The sequence below is a fragment of the Eriocheir sinensis genome, chromosome 4, assembly GCF_024679095.1.
Source record: "Eriocheir sinensis breed Jianghai 21 chromosome 4, ASM2467909v1, whole genome shotgun sequence".
In the NCBI taxonomy this organism is placed as follows: Eukaryota; Metazoa; Arthropoda; class Malacostraca; order Decapoda; family Varunidae; genus Eriocheir; species Eriocheir sinensis.
Window position 1 is genome coordinate 17336336 of NC_066512.1, and position 17982 is coordinate 17354317.

The window sequence follows — 17982 nt, forward strand, 5'->3', positions numbered from 1 at the left end:
AAACATGATGACGAATGATGCATGATGCTGCCCTGCTGAATGGCAAATACTTGTATGCGAGGAGTGCAAGAAATATTGTCACGTAAGAGGAGAACAAGACACGGAGGTACAAATATGAACCTGGAAATGAATGGGTGTGGCCGACAGTGTGCCAGGCTGGCTCGGGTGTGCCTTCCTCTCACGTTACCACCACCACACCACGGCACTAGAGCCACCGTACTGTTGATAGGGGACGCAAGGTCTAGGCCGTTCTAAGCCGAGAGCTAAATGAAAAGTCGGTTTGCTTGGCAAAACGTTCTCCTCTTGCAGCGGTGGGTTATGAGGAATGCACACGGTAGGTGCATCAGAAGCAGCGCCTCGACCAGCCTGAGTCGCAGCGTCGCCCGCATCCGCAGATGCTGTCGAGTCACATCAGATAAGAGAGGAACAAGAGGAAGCCCGCGCCGCCATCCTTCACCGCCACCCGGAGGGGAAGGGGAGGGCAAGGTTGTGTCGCTGCAGGGCGGGGGACCATTGCCCTCTGCGCCGCGGCCAAGAGTCCCTCATTAGCTCAAGATAATCTCACTCTATCCACTGATTAATAGCACGCCACGCCGGGGAAATGGATGCCCCACTACGTGCTGAGCGAGCGACGCAACGCGATGCCAACACAAGTGCTGAAGACTTGCTGCTCCCGCGAGTGTGTGACGGCGGGTAAAGGACGAGGGAAAAAACAGGCTGGCGAGGGAAACAATACTAAGGAGGGAGGAAGGGAATGAGATAGCAAGAAAGTAAGAGTGCGAGAGAGGAGGAAGAGGAGGAAGAGGAAGGATTTCAGGGTTCGTTTGTTTTCGTCTCTGCAGTCACCAGAAGTTTTGGATCCTGTGCAGAATATTTCAAGTTTTTCTCTGATTTTCACATGACTAGAGGAATGAGATCACTTACTTTGCTTCCGTCTATGCCTAAGGCCCCGTTCACACAGTACCGACTCTGGGCCATGACAACCCAGCGACTCAGGCTACACGCGGTCTTGGGTGTGAAATTTTAATGTTCAGGGGTCGCATATGATCGGGAAGAGGTCGGATACTCGGATACTGAGTCGCCACAATGTGAAAGGAGCATAAAAGTCGCTGGGTTGTCGTGGCCCAGAGTCGGCACAGTGAGAACGGGGCCAAAGAAAGTTGAAGACCATTATTATCTATCCTTTACTTTCCTCCTTTCCTCTCAAGTACTTCCCCCTCCAAGACCCTCCTTCCGCTGCGCTTCCCTTCCCGAGCGACACAACAGCCACCAAGTAACGCTCAACACCGCCGTCCTGTCAGGTTGATTGGGCGGCTCTTTCCCTTTGGTTAACCCCCCGCCCCCCAACACACACACGCCCGACACTGGCGCTTCCTCCTCACCAACAGCAATACACTTGTCATTACCGATTGTCAACGAGGATGATGTACGTGATCCGCTCGCCTGCTTGGTCAGGTGAAGAGGAGGAGGAGGAAGGGGAAGAGAAGGAGAAGGAGGGGGCGGAGGATGTGGAGCTGGAAAAATAAAAGGATACAGATGAGTAGGAGGAGGAGGAGGAGGAGGAGGAGGAGGAGAAGCAAGAAAAGAAAACTAGAACGACGAAGAATGGAAGAAGGAAGAAAGTGGAGAAGGAAAAGAAAAAGGAGGAAGAGAGAGAGAGAGAGAGAGAGAGAGAGAGAGAGAGAGAGAGAGAGAGAGAGAGAGAGAGAGAGAGAGAGAGAGAGAGTGAGAGAGAGAGAGAGAGAGAGAGAGAGAGAGAGAGAGAGAGAGAGAGAGAGAGAGAGAGAGAGAGAGAGAGAGAGAGAGAGAGAGAGAGAGAGAGAGAGAGAGAGAGAGAGAGAGAGAGAGAGAGAGAGAGAGAGAGAGAGAGAGCTGGGGTGGACATTCCCGCACGCGCGTCGCCCGTCTTCACCTCGAAATGCAACAAAAAAAAAACCACAAAAAAATGTAATAAGGTCAGGGAACAGCGGCAGAAGCAGACACTTACCCTGTCATCGCTGATCACCACTACCACCGACACCACGGCCAGGGAGGAGGAGGAGGAGGAGGGAAAGAAGTGGAAGCGAAGAGAGAGAAAGAGATGATGAGACTGAAAAGAAAAGAGAATAGAGAGAAATAAGTATAAGGACGGAAGTGAGGGAGAAAGGTGAAAGAAGAGAATAATGAACGAAAGAAGTGCGTAAGAATGCGGGATGAAAAAGCGAAACAAATGAAGGCCGATGGGATTAGTAATGTGTAAGTGGCGTACAGGTTGTGGTGTATCTGTGTTCCTTTCCCTTAGCTCCCAGAGACACAAGTCATTCCTACATTATTAAGAATCTTCCTTTTCGTTCATCCCTCAGCGTCTAACACACTCACTCAGACTCTTCTATCACCTCCACGATCTCATCCAAACACATCGACCTGAACATCACGCACCACCACTTATCATCACCAACACCTCCCTCCTTGTGTATCCTGATGGTGTTCTGATAAGGTAACTCTCAGTCGTGCAACAAACAACAAAAATTATCTACTGCTGCTTCACCACGTCTTCTCCCTCCTCCTCCTGCTGCTGCTACTACTACTACTACTACTACTACTACTACTACTACTACTACTACTACTACTACTACTACTACTATACGACTACTAATACTGGAAAGGAAACAAAATCCAAGTAGCAACAATAATACCTGCCACCCTCCTCATGAATTCATCACCTGCCCCCTCACCGGACCGGTCCCCTTCACCCTCCACACCTTGACCAGCCTATCTGCTGCCTGCTAACTGAAGGTGCAGCGTTGACGCCTGCCTAATGTTTTTTTTTATATTACCTGCAGGTCACCTTGATGACACCTTATTATTTCCAGCGTCACCATCAGCGACACTTAAGTCGCCACGTAGCACTTACTTCTGTCACCATCAGCGTCACTATCGCCACCATCGCTGCCAATCCCCTCGTCACCCCCCACCATCATCGTCGCTATCACCACCATCACCGCCGTGAACACCATCATCATCATCACCTGCACCACCACCTTCACTGCTACTATCGCCTATCAGCATCATAATGAGTATGTGCCTTCGAGAGTAATGTATAGTTAACATACGCAGGCTTGCTCACACACACACACACACACACACACACACACACACACACACAGACTGTTTTACAGTTAGCTGCAATAAAATAAATATTTCATCTCGGTAATCTAATGAAATTACGTTTATGAAAAGAATAGCTTCTTGTTACGAGGGACGGAGGGGGGGAGGGGGGGGAGGATACCAAAGGAAATGAGTGGTGGAGAGGAAAGGGGAACAAAAAGTCAAAGGATATTTACAGTCCTCCTCCTCTTTACCAAAAATTTTCAACGAGAATCACCTTTCTTTAAGTTGAGCATGTTAAAGAAAGAAAGAAAGAAAGAAAGAAAGAAAGAAAGAAAGAAAGAAAGAGAAAAAAGACAACCCAAAGACAACAAAAACATGTGTTCAGGTCCACGTTGGTATCTTATCAGCAATATTTCTGGGCCTCAACACCTCCGCTTCAAGACAACAGCATTTTTTCAGCCCAGTTTCGGCGTCTCTTTGGCTCTGCACCGTGCTTGTGAACCGACACGAGCAACAACAACAACAACACGCAAAAAAGCCGCCCCGACAAACACTGCGATGGACGGGCAAGACTGCGGAGGCGGCGAAGAATGAGGCGGCCTGTCAAAGATAACAAATTTTTCTGCACCACCACCACCACCATCACCACCACCATCATCATCACCAGCCTCCAGACGTTGCTACTTTTACCTGCAGCCCTATCTTCCTTCAATACACGGCTTCTTCTCCATCATTTCTACCTCCCCTTCCTCCTCCTCTTCCTCTCTCCTCTCTCTACTCCTGCGGTCTATCTCTTCCTCTCCCCCCCTCACCCTCTCTCCCTCTCTTTTCCTCCCTCCCTTCCCCTGCCACTTCTTGCACAATTTCGTTCCGCTCGGTGCTTTCATCATTATTTTTCACACGTCCTATTAACACGATATCACCAGAGACCGAGGCCGAGGAATTTCCTGGATGCACAGCGCTGGAAGTGAGGCGAGCCGAAATGGGAAGTGGGGAAGGGAATTGGGAGGGGAAGTGACGTGACGGGGAAGGGAAGCGTGACGTGTACGGAGGGGTTGCGAAGTGTGGCGAAGCGAGATGGGAAGTATTGTTATGCCATGGGGAAGGGAAGGGGAAATGACATGATGGGAGCGGAGGTGTCGGGTTGTGATGTTAGGAAGATTGGGGGAAGTGTTATGTGAAGGGGAAGGGAAGTGTGGGGTATTGTGAAGTGAGTGGAAGGGTTGTGTAATGTGGAAAAGACTGGCAGAAGCAGAGTGGCGGGAAATAATGGACTGTGTGACGAGGTGGTGGGATGATTAGCGTGACGTGAGGGGGAATGGAAATGACGTGAAATGCGGGGTGTGTGTGAGGAGGGGGTGTAGGGGCAAGGCGCGTGGCAGGGCATGAAACGTGGCGTGTGGCGTGGTTAGGAGGAAGCGTGTAGGTTGTCAAGGAGGAGGTGGGAAGGAATAGTGAGGAAAGGGACCGCACATACGCACACGCACACGTACCCACCCACCCACACCCACACCCATACCAACAAACAAACAAACAAACGAACAGGACTTCGTTAAACCGCTTCCTGCCTCACGCACGCTATTTCCGTGAGTCGCCCACAAGCTGACCTTGACGCTGTAATCCCGAGGTGAGATGAAGTCTGTACTACGTGCGCAGCGGTGCAAAAAGAATCATCATTGACAATTATCGACACAAAGAGACAAAGATGAAGGATCGGAAGTTGCTATGCGGATGTTAATTAACTGTTGTAACTAATGCATCTGCTTCGCCCTTCCTCCTGGCACCGCCCGGGGACAAAAATCACCTCCACACAGTTTACCTGTGTCAGGGGAGCGCGGTGTTCCGAAAGGTGAGTCTCTCCTTACACACCTGAATGGTCGCCAGTTAAGGTGTCACACGCCAACCCAGTAGGCAGGAAGTATCATAATAAAGTTGCGGTCATGTGGTGCACATTATTAGAGACGGTGTATCGCAAATGCCATGAGTTAATGTACCTTAGACTCCCGAATACGTGTCCAGACGGCCGGGCCGTCTGGACAACAACAACTTTTGCTTCAGGCTCTACACGACAAATGCTCAGCATCGGCCCGGCACCTCCACGGTGTCCCTGCAAGAAGACGCTGCCCCGGATGCATTATATTTTTTTCTTCTTTTTAATGAAGAACAAAGCTTCACATTCCCCTGATACGATTCATTCTAATCTATAAATAATAATAACAGGTTTGAGATCGACCCAGAAGCCCCAAGGTCTCACATCCCGCCCCCCTCTTTAATCCACATTTCCTGGAGGGAACGAGTGGTGTGGCTGCCTCGACGCGCCTCGCCGCCGCCGCCGCCGCCGCCGCCGCCGCCCCTGATCTGCAGAGGGCAAGTGGGGAGTCTGTCTCAGGTTCAAGGTTGCGTCGAGCCATGAAGTATGACTACCGCCTACCACTCTATCTGCTGACTCATCATCGACCTGCCCTCCTTCGTCTGTCAATTGCTCAGGTACCATATTTCTCCCCCAAGCCACTACCCACATGTCCCTCTGCCTCCGGGCCTCGCCAACTCCACTTCTGATCACGTGTTCCATTTTTTTCCGCTTTTCTGATAAATTGTCGTGTCCCAGTTTGGCAAGGTCGAAGGTGCGCCGCCCCTCACGCCGGGACCCACCTGTCACGGATCTCTCGTAAGTAGGTGAGCAGGTCACCTCAGCATCTCTTCACCGCGGGCTGACCCTCCATTTTCCAACACCCAGAATTAGCAAGGTGAAACGAGCCCTCCACATTTTTTAGCATCCGGCCACCCAAGTCTCTGAAAAGGCAATAAATCATTCCACTGGCTTGCAAATTACGGTTCGTTTTGAAGAAGCAGCGGAGAAGATAAAAGAGAGATACTATGAGCCGAGAGACGAGGGCGCAGTGAGGATGGGCCTGGGTGCGGCTGGGTGGCGGGGAGGAGGGCATCAGTAAGCGGTGCCTCCTAATAGTGTTCCTGTGCTCCCCGGCGCGGGCCACTCAGGGATGAGGTAATAGCCCTGACTTCCTGGGCGGCACCTGCCACGCCCCGGGCAAACACGCTTCCCTCCCCCGCCGCGCCCCGGGCCTGCCCTGCGGCGACCTGCGAACCCGGCACGAGGAGGGGCACAAGCGGCGCTGCCCTCCAGGATGTATCCACTGACGGGGAAAAACAGATTGCTGCACCCAACTACCCTGCCCCGCCCTCCTGTGCTGTGCTATGGGCTCTGAACACACACACACACACACACACACACACACACACACACACACACACATGCATAGCAGCAGCATCCTCTCAAAATGTTACATAAAGGCAGTTAGACCCCAACAGTGTAAGTCCGCCACACCTGTCCGCGCCACACTGCACTCATGTCGCGGCGCACCAGGTAACCTTCCTCCCGAGTACCAGGTGTCACAGGGGCGGCGTCCCAGGTGTCTCTGCGGGACGCCACACACCGACGGCCACAACAGATAAACCGAAGGAAGGCAACACGAGGCGCGCATTTCCTGGCCAGGTGTAGCGACGACGGCACGAGGACGGGGCAGAGAGGGGCAGGTGAGCGAGGCAAACCTTTCTACTTCCCCGCGAGTTTACTTTAACCTCCTTCTGCCCTGTGCCTTTTGGGACCAATAAAAAGTTTCCTTTTCCAACTTCTGAATATTTCTTGCTCCTCCCAAACTGCTACATCAATACTTCACTTTCCTTCCTCCTCTTCCTGAGCTTCGTGTAACTACTAAAAGTTCTCCTTCTCAGCCTTTCCAACTATTGTTTATCATTTCCCATAATATCTACCAACAAAGTCTACTTCTGAAATTTTTCCTAATATTTTTCCATCTTGAAACTGACAGAACTTTCGTATTTCTCTATCTCAACACGTATCAGGTATATTATTCGCCCCAAATACCTTCCTAATTCCCTTGTTTTAGTTCACTAGTTCTTCAATCCCTTCTTCCACCCTTCTGCCATACTCAATCCTCCGTCCAATCCTCGCTGTCTCCCTCCCGCCTGACTACAACTCGCACGTCCTCAAAAACAATCTTTCACCCTCACACCCAATCATCTGGTCACTTCACGCCGTCCCCTACACAGGTAGACGCGCGCAGGTAGGGGGAGCTACGGTCATGCTGCGTACGTGCGAGGAAAATAAGAATGTGTGTGTGTGTGTGTGTGTGTGTGTGTGTGTGTGTGTGTGTGTGTGTGTGTGTGTGTTTGAGATAAATAGCTAGATAAAGAGAATAGCATATTTCATCAGTGACACACACACACACACACACACACGCACACACACAACCTATCTACCTACCTACATACATACATACATACTGCTCCTTGCTCCACAGACACATAGAGCAATTAGTATGAAATTATTACACCAATTAGCAATTAAAGCGACAAGCTATGAAGAATCAAGTGAATACAACACAATGGTTACTTCGGCAAGGGTGAGGCATGGGGTGACTTGCAAATTCCGACGCCCTGCATTACGCCGCGGACGCAACACAATGGCCACTATATTATTAGGACAAGCAATGTAGTGCTTCATTAGGGCCTCACCTGCGACGATGTAGAACTCCCGGGCAGGTAAGATAGGTAGGCGTATGGGGGGAGTGGAGGAGGAGTGGGGCAGGGGAGTAGGGAGGGCGGGCGAGCGTCTCACCTGTCCGCAACCACACACAGCTGCACGTACCTGTAATTAAAACCCAAGGCATCAGATAAGCCTCCAGGTAAGTCGCTCATACGAAGACACCTGCTAATAACTTCAAAATAATAAGGGCCAGGGTAAGTGTGGCGCGTCGACTCTGATACACGCCGTAATTAAAACTGTAATCTTTAGTCAAATATATGAGGGAGCGAAGGAGGACGTTAACAAAGCAAAATTGCACAGGTACATTTATTATGACCACGGGGACCACACTCATGATATTAACGACACGCGGCATAGCTCCCAAGGATGATAAACAGTACGAGAGGTATATATAAAAGGCCGTAAGAGACCCTGTGTGTGTGTGTGTGTGTGTGTGTGTGTGTGTGTGTGTGTGTGTGTGTGTGTGTGTGTGTGTGTGTGTGTGTGTGCCTGGACGCCCCTGGGGGATGTTTAAGTGCTGCTAGGAGGAGTGTGAGGTTGGGCCGTGTCATAGGCAAACGAGAAAATGATCAAGGAAAGAGGAGTAACACAGTGGACGATAAAAGAATGCATGGGAATAGGTAGAGTAAGAAACATATGAGAATTAGGTAAAACACGGAACAAAGACGACAATAAGAAAGAGTTATGAAAATAATTATAAAAAAACAAGAGCGATAAGTGATACACAATGAGAAAACAATGTATTATAAAAGGTATTGAGAGAAACATGAGAATTAGGGAAAAAAAGGAGGGGGGGAGGGGGGGGGGCAACAAAGGAGACAATGAAGAAAGTGTTATGAAGAGGTAAGTGATACAAATAAACAAGAGCAATAAATAGATACACAATAAAACAAAATAATGCATGAGAATAGGTATAGTGAGATACATCAGAGAATTAGGCAAAACACGTAACAAACAAGACAGAAAGAATGAGTTGTAAAAAGTTGAATGATAAAAATAAACGATAGATACAAAATAATAAACTAATGAAATGAATGAGGAGAACTAGTGACTAAATAAGGGTTAGGAGAGACACAATGGAGAACCAGGAAAAAGAAATAATAGAGACATGCAATAAGAAAAAACGTGATGAAAATTAAACTAAAACTAAAATGTGTGTGAGAGAGAGAGAGAGAGAGAGAGAGAGAGAGAGAGAGAGAGAGAGAGAGAGAGCAACAGGTGGAGGCAAGGTAGCACAATCAAGGTAATACAGGTAGTCACGAATCGGGTATTTCCGGAGCGCAGGAGCGGGTCAGGTGAGCTCTGCCCTGCCTCATTACCGGTGACGAAGGGTTGAAGGGAAGGCCGGCGCCACCTGTCCTTACCCGTAACACCTGGCCCTTCGGAGTCGGTTGGGTCTTGCATATTTTGTGTTGGGTGAAGTTTACGGGAAGACAAATTCGAGGGATGTAAATTTAGGGAACTTATTTTTTTCTTCTCACATGGTTAGTTCGACTTTATTGTTGTTTTGTTGTTTGTGGTTGGTATTGGTAGTAGTAGTGGTTATTGTTGTTGTTACTGTTGTTGTTGGTGGTGGTGGTGATGATGTTGATGATAGTGATTAACGTTCATGTTATTACAATTCTGCATATCTTGGGAACGTTTTTTTCTTTTTTAAGTACGTATATCAAAATGAAAATGAAAAAAAAAAATAAATATATCGATGACCATGCGTTACAATGCCAGAAGTGGAGAGGAAATGGTGGTTATGGGAAGAATCTCTCTCTCTCTCTCTCTCTCTCTCTCTCTCTCTCTCTCTCTCTCATATCTCTCTCATCTCTCATCTCTCATCTCTCATCTCTCATATCTCATCTCTCATATCTCATCTCTTTTTCTCTCTTTCTCTTTCATCTCTCTCAAACACACACACACACACACACACACACACACACACACACACACACACACACACACACACGTAACAGAGCCATCACACGCACGCCAGGGTCACACCACGAACGATCATGGACAATTATTTCCTCATCAGGACGTGTCGAGTTTCCTGCCTCTGATGCGCCGACTCTCCGCCTTCACGCACGATACCTCTCACCTCGAACTGTTGACTTTTCACTTTTTTGCAATTATAGTTTTTACTCTCCCTCTATCTGTTTAACTGTCTATCTATCTATCAGTCAATTTATCTGTCTATCGATAAATATATATGTCTGTCGGTTTGCCTACCAATGTTTGTATGTATGTATGTTTGTATGTATGTATGTACTATGTATGTATGTATGTATCAATATCCTTCCTTCCTATGTATCGGGAAAATCAAAATCAAAGCCCTCTCATTACTTCACTAAAGAGCATAATCGAGTACAGCTTCCTCCTATATTTCCTAACCTCAACTTTCCCTCTATCTGTTTATCTATCTATCTATCTATCTATCTATCTATCTATTTCCATTCATATCAGCAATGCATTATCTAACCTTTTCTTACATCACTGAACCGCATAATCGAGTCATCCTTTTTCTCATCCTTCGGCCTTTTTTCTAAGTATGATTAAGTATGCCACAAAGGACGAACAGGATGAGACAGAACGGGACATTTGAACCAGACGCGCCCTCTAGAGTTGACTGGCGGTCCATTAGGAGAGACAAGGCAGGGCAGGGCAGGACGGGGCAGGGGTTGGCCAAGTCGGGCTGAAGCTGAACGGGGCCAGATGAACTCGTGATGGGTCAGGTCGCCGGTGTCTGTTCTTACCTAGCCGGCAGCGCAACCACAATTCTATCCTCCTCCTCCTTCTCCTCCTCCTCTTCCTCCTCCTCCTCCTCCTCCTCTTCCTCCTGCTGCTGCTGCTCAACCCTCACAATGGACGCAGACACAACACGGAGCAGCACAAGGCACACAAAGCCCCTAAGACTGCAATCCCTTAACACATGACTTTCAATCTATTCACCGGATCACCTCAAGCGAACGGAAATGCATCTTCATTCGGTTTAGTGTCTCCCAGTGTGATTTTTTTCCCCTAATAGAGACGTGGGACGCGATGAAGCCGGTAACCTGGGCGCTGATCACCACACAGGTAATTGGATTTAAGGGACAGCGCCCATTAAGGTGACAAAAGGGTCATCAGAAGAGTCAGGTTGTATGGGCCAAGTCGCCGCCGCCGCTACCATCACAGCCACCGCCACCACCGCCGCCGCCGCCACAGCCTCCTCCTCCTCCTTCGCCGCCGCCGCCGCTACCCGATACGGTTCAGGTTCCTCTAATGGCCTCCAATTAGGACTGTCCCGAGCAAAAAAAAAGTTTCCCCGACACACACACACACACACACACACACACACACACAGTCTTATACAACCATCGTGTGTGTGTGTGTGTGTGTGTGTGTGTTTAGCTAGTGCCTACGATCACACCCATATCCAAGCATACTCTTACAGTCACACCCATTCCCGCTCCCTATTCCATACCCACAACCACGCCCACGCCCAGGCCGCCACACCCTAGTCACCACTCCCGCACCCGTGACGAAACATACAAATCTTCGAAATCCCTCATCGCCCCGGGCACTGGCAACACTCCGAGACAGGCGGGGAGGGGAGGGGATGTGTGCGTGACCCGGGGCAGCGACGACTCACCTGAAAAGTGTAATTGGTCCTCAGAAGACACATTAATAACCAACAGAGACGAGAAAGATCACGAGACACCGGTGTTTGGCAGGGCAGCATACAAGCGCTTCCATGACCCAGGTGAAGTGAGTGTTAATGATCCAGCAGGTAAACACACGGAATAATGACAGGTGAGGGTTCATCTGGGAGTCGCAAGGGGCCAGGTGGCATATATTACCTCCGTGGACAGGTGATCGAGGTTGGCATTTATCAGGTATCACCAATTAGAGATAATGACCCCCTCACCTTCGCCCTGCGCGCCTCCTCCTCCTCCTTCCCCTTCCCCTCTCCCCCTCACACACCAACTAACTCCCGCTGCTGTTACTGCCGTTACTGCTCCTTCCTCCTGCTTAATGAGTACGCGTGGATGTAACCTTAGCTGACTCTTAATGGCTGGCTGGCTGGCTGCTGGTACTGTTGTTGTTGTTGTTGTTGTTGTTGCTGCTGTTGATGTTGTTATTAGTGTGGTTCTTGTCATTACTGCTTTTCGTTTCTGTCGTCGTTGTTAAGTTGTTGATTTTATTGTTGCTGTTGTTATTTTGTTGTTGATGGTGGGGACAGTAGTGGTGGTGGTGGTGGTGGTGGTGGCGGCGGTGGCGGCGGTGGTGAAAAATGACTTATATAACTACCATAGACCACATCGTTAAACTAAGCCCCTCACCCCTTCATCCCCCCTCACCCCTCCATCAAGTCGCCTCTTAAATTAAAGTAATGAACCGCAAATAAGGACAATCATTAAATACACTTCACGGTGAATGGCCCTGAAATTGGAGCCCTTAATGATGATGGAAACGGTAATGGCACGCTGCCAGCCCCTCGCGGGTAGGCATATCACCCAAGGGGATTATTTGCACCTCGGAAATAACTCCCATTCGCCTACTTAACACTGAGTCACGTCATCGACCGGCAAATAAAAAAGAAAAGATATGACCGATGTGAAAATACGAAGTTATGTAATGTATTTTCACCTCGGGAATAGCTCTCATTCGCCTTCTTAACACCGAGTCACGTCATCGACCGGCAGATAAAGAAGAAAAAATGATATGACCAATGTGAAAATACGAAGATTATGTAATGTATTATCACCTCAGGAATAACTCCCATTCGCCTATTTAACACCGAGTCACGTCATCGACCGGCAAAATTAATAAAGAAAAAAAATATGAGCGAATATTTTTCACCCAAATGACATGCACCCTCATACGACTCTCCTTCCTTAACTGCCTTCCTCACTCCGTCATTCCCTTCCCTTCTCTTCCCTTCCCTTCCCTATATGGCTGTTCAACCTCAGTGCAGTGCAGGTATTTTGAAACACCTTATAAATATTCCAATGCACAAAACCCACTAACCTTCTCTCTCTCTCTCTCTCTCTCTCTCTCTCTCTCTCTCTCTTCTTTCTTTTACTTCCTTTTTTTCTTTTCTTTCCTTTTCTTTCCTTTTCCTTCATTTTCCTTCATTTTCCTTCATTTTCCTTCATTTTCTTTCAATTTCCTTCATTTTCACTCATATTTTTTTCCTTTTCTTTTCTTTTCTTCTCTCTCTTTTCCATATTTTTTTTCATTCCCCTCTTCTTCATTCCTTCCCTACCCTCATTCACTCCATTCCTCTTCCCCAAACTCGCTCCTCAATGCATAACGAGAGTCCCCCCCACGCCATGAGCCTCCAATCTTCACTCACTCCATCCCCAAACTAACCTGATGACATCCCAGTGAGCTTCCCCAAAAGATTCCCCTTCTCCAGACCCTGAGCAAACAGTCCTCATTAACCCCTTCCCTCCCTTACCCCATTCCTTCCCTCTCTCCCTTCCCCTCCCCTCATTCCCTCTCTCCCTTCCCACGCCAAGGAGAAGAGAGATGCCTGGTCATTTCTTGTAGGCATGAATTAGTGTTGTGGGGAGGGGGGGGGGAGAAGAGGATGGAGGGGGTAATGGAAGAAGGAGTTAAGACGAGTGGGGATGTGAGGGGGAAGGAGCGGGTGGAGAAAGGAGAGATGGGCAAGGGGGGTAGGGGGAAGGGGAAGAGGTAGGTAGGGCAAGTTAGGTGGGGATGAGGGGGGGAAAGAGGAAGGGTAGTATTGTGGGAAGAGGAGGAGGGGAAGAAGTAGTGGGGGATGAGGGGGAAGGGGAGGGAGAAGGGGAAGAGGTAGGTAAGGGAACTTAGGTGGGGATGAGGGGGGGAGGGGAGGGGAGGGGAGGGAAGTGTGGTAGGGAGGGGAGGAGGGGAAGAAGTAGGTAGTGCAAGTCGAGTGGGGAAGTGAGGGGGGAGGGGAGGCGGGGAGGGGAAGGTCAGGCCTTCATCTCAATTCATTAGTATTCATGATTTCATTTCTCATTTGACTCTGCATGAATAAGGTAAGTCAAGGAATAAGGTTATTTATGGAGGCAGTGCACCTGTCGCACACAAATCACAGGTGTGTGTGTGTGTGTGTGTGTGTGTGTGTGTGTGTGTGTGTGTGTGTGTGTGTGTGTGTCAGGTAGGTATGGACAGATATTTATTTCCTTAATGTTCCGCCTTGCACCTCATTAATTGCTGTTGCTGACCAATTGGTTCACTGTTCTATTCAAGCGTCAATAATAATAATAATAATAATAATAATAATAATAATAATAATAATAATAATAATAATTGTTAGAAGATATATATTTTATGCAGAAGAAGAAGAAGAAGAAGAAGAAGAAGAAGAAGAAGAAGAAGAAGAAGAAAGAGATAAAAGAAGAGGAAAAAGAACAAGACCAAGAAGAAGAAAACAAGAAGAAGAAATTAGAAGCAGAAGCAGCAAAAGAAAACAAGAACAGAAAAAAAAAAACACAAACACAATCTCCCACACACCCAAAGCCACCCAGCCACCCACACGCACACGCACACGCAAGGATTCGCCCGCAAAAACAGTCATTAGCTCAAACACTACCTTCGCCTCTCACCCAGTTTGTCCTGACACTGAACAATTGCCCCTCCCTCTCTACCCCTTTCTGCTAACTCCCCCCCCCCCCCCCCACGGCTCTCCTCTCAGTTCTCTCTAGCTTTTTCTTATTATATGTTTTCCCTCCTCCTTTCTTCTCCCTTTTAAGCCCTTTCTTTTCTCGGTCTCTTTTTCCTTTTCATTTGCTTCCCTCTTTACTTCATCCTTTTTTTTCGTCATTTTCAGTTTTATGTTTCCCGTGAATGTTGTTTTTCCTCCCTTCTTTTCTTTATCCTCCACTTTTTCTATCTATCCATTATTCCTTTTTTTTTTTCATTTTTCTAACTTTGGATTCCCTTCTATTCCCCTAGTCGGTCTATCCTCCACGTCTCTTTACTCCACTTTCTTAAAAAATTCCTCAGTTCACTGCTTCCCTTATATCTTTATCTCTTATGCATGGTACCAGGACACCTCTCCTCCCGAAATTGACCTATCTTTCGGCCACTCCTCTAACTCTTTATAGGAGCAGTGAGTAGCGGGCTTTTTTTCACATCTGTTACCTTTTTTTATGCCCTTGAACTGTCTCCTCTGCTGTAAAAAAAAAAAAAGCTCTCTCTCCTCCCTGTTCTTCCTCAGTTCTTTTTTTATGTCATGGAAGTCAAGCCAAGAAGAAGAAAACTATATATTTTATAAAGAAAATTCCCGCAACACGCAGCCCCAATTAACAGAAGTAGAAGGAGGAAGACGCCGAGACCCAAAGATAATTAACTGGCTACAGACGAGTCTTTATACGTTTAAGTCTTAAGAGGAGCTGGTTAGTGCTTGCGATAACAATCAACTTCTTTAAAACGGCAAAGACCGGTACTTTACTGCGACAGGAATGAGCTGAAGAACTTTCCAATATGTAGGAGACAAGGCAAGTGTTTTATTTACTTCTTTCCTTAGTAAACTCAAGTGCCTGAAGAACTTTTTTTTTAAGTTAATAAAAGGCAGAATTGTTATGTGCCAACAGGTTTTATATTGCTTGCTTTTCCGTGCTTCCATGTTCCCTCTTCCTCCACCTGCAGCGAGTTACTAAGAGCCACAGTGGGGAGGTAAAAGGTGAGTGTAAAGATTTTGGAAATAAGTGTGTGAGAGAGAAGAGGGGAGGAAAGGGGGGGAGGGAGGAGGTGGGAGGAAGAAGACATATATCACACCCAGCCACGCCCCGTCCATGCTTGTCTGTCTCAAGTGACGGGGAGGAGAGAAAATGAAGAGGGGGTGAGGGAGAGACGAAGATGAAGAGACAAGGGGAGGAGGAAGGAAGGAGAGGAGGGGTGGAGGGGAAAAAAGGAGTGGAGGAGGAATTGGGACGAAAGAAGTGATAAGAAGGAAAGACGGAGAGAGAAAGCAAAAGAAGAGAAGCAGAAGTGAGAAGAGGAGAAAGGAGAGACGGATGAAGAGACGGAAGGAGAGGCAGAGGATGGAGTGGACGAAAGAAGAGAAATGAGAAGGAAGGGCAGATAGAGGAAAGGAGAAAGAAGAGACGAAGGAAGGGAAGAAACAGACGGACAAAAGAATATAGAATAAGAAGGAAGGACGGAGAGAGGAGGGAAAAAGAAGCGAAGCAAAAATGAAGAGAGGGGAAGAAAGAGGGAGGAAAAGGTGATAGAGGAGGGTGTGGGACAAAAGAGAATAAGAAGGAAGGACGGGTGAGGAGAGGAGGAAGAAGCGGAGGAAGAGGAGAAGCCACAGGTAAGAGGAGGGGCGGCTGGGGAATCACAGGCTTTCAGGTGCTTGAGGTTAACTGATAAAAGGCGGCCTGGATAGATTTATTACCGAAGGAGGACAGTGTAATGAATGGAGATGGATCGTATGAAAAAAGCAACAACACAGCCACGACGGAGATAAAAAGAAAGGCTGTAAAGCAAAATTGAAGCCTTGTCAGGTGAAGAAGGAGGAGGAAGAAGAGGTAGACGTAGGAGAAGGAGGGGGAAGGAGAGGGGTAGGGAGGAGTCAGAGGCCATTGCGAAAGCAATCAAGCAAACAAGAACGCAAGCAAGTAACTAAACACACTATCAAACAAACAAACGTACGTACAGACAAGCACACTATCGATAGCACCATTATCCCGCTGCCTCAATGACGTCACATAACATCGAAATATCAGGCAGGACGTTATCACACACACACACACACACACACACACACACACACACACACACACACACACACACACACACACACACACACACATGCATACTCTCTACGTGAATGAACACGGGCACACTTCCTTAACATGAGCATCCCGAGACAGTGACGGAGGAGCCAGATCGCACGGGCCCACGAATACAGAGAAGGGGCGTATAGGGAGCACCTGTACACGCCACCTGCCTACCTGTTGGACGGACGAACGGACGGACGGACCCTGACGAGGAATGGGAGGAAGGGGTGAAGGCAGGTAAGTAGGTAGGTAGATAGGAATGAGAGTAACAGGTGCATGAGAAGAGATGAGGATGTAGATAAATGTAGGAAGGCAGGAAAATGATAAAGGGTATGAAGAGGGATAAGGAGGACAATGGGATATAAAGGAAGGAATGGGAGGAATGGAAGCAAGGGGGTAAAGTAGAAGAGAAGTAGAGGAGAGAATGTTTGCAGATGTAGGAAAAAGACTATAAAAAAAGAGTATGAAGGGGAAGTAAGAAGCACGGGAAAGGAGGACAGTGAATGATATAATAAAAATAAGGGAATATGAGGAATGATAGCAAGGGGTGGACAGGTAGGTATGAGAGGAACAGAAGCATAAGAGGAGAGGATGTTCGTAAATGTAAGAAGGAAATAAAACGATGCAGAAGGGTATGAAGAGTGGAAGGGGGGGATAAGCAGCAAGGGAAAGGAGGACAATGAAGGAGGGAATGGGAGGAATGGTAGCAAGGGGTGGACAGGAAACAAGAGAGGAAAAAGAGAGATGACTGAAGATGCTGGTGATATACTATAGATAGCTGAGGTACGGGCGGCTAGGAAGAAGGAAGATAAGGAACAGAAGAAAGCTAGGAAGGAGGGAGGCGAGTGGTTGATACGGCATACGCAGAAAGGGTGAAGAAGGGGGAAGATGTGAAGAGAAAAGAGTTGGTGAAACTATAAAACGTTAGGGTGTCCGTATGCTGCCAAGAAGGGAAAAAAAACAGAAGAAAGCTTGGAAGGAGGGATTGGTTGATAGGCATACGTAGAAGAGGGAGGAGAAGAAGAGGAGGAGGGGAAAAAACGGGAGCTGGTGATACTACATATTATTGGAGTATATTCGACCTGGAAAAAGGAAGAAAAAAAGTAGTAGAGTAGTAGAGAGTAGTAGAGATGAGAGGGTCGACAGACATACATAGAAAGGGTAGAAGAAGGGGAAAAGGGAAAAAAGAGAAGGGAGCTGGTGAAAATACAAATCGCTGTTGGAGTATTCAGAGAAGCAGGAAACAAAAAAGGAAAAAGAAAGCTGAGAAGAAGAGAAGGAGGAGGCGTAGGAGGTAAGGGAGAGGCTGGTGTAGCTATAAATCGCTGGGGTGTGGGCGGGCAGGCAGGGTAAGGCTTCTGTAGGTACAACAAGAGGGGGGAGAATATGCTAATCACCTCCTTCTCAACCCTAACCACCCCCACAATTATCCCCTAAGACCACTACGCCCCCTACCCACACCCATACCTCCAACGCCCCTTCCCCTTGCCACTAAGTTATACATACCCTCACCCATTTCTCTCTCTCTCTCTCTCTCTCTCTCTCATTCACTCG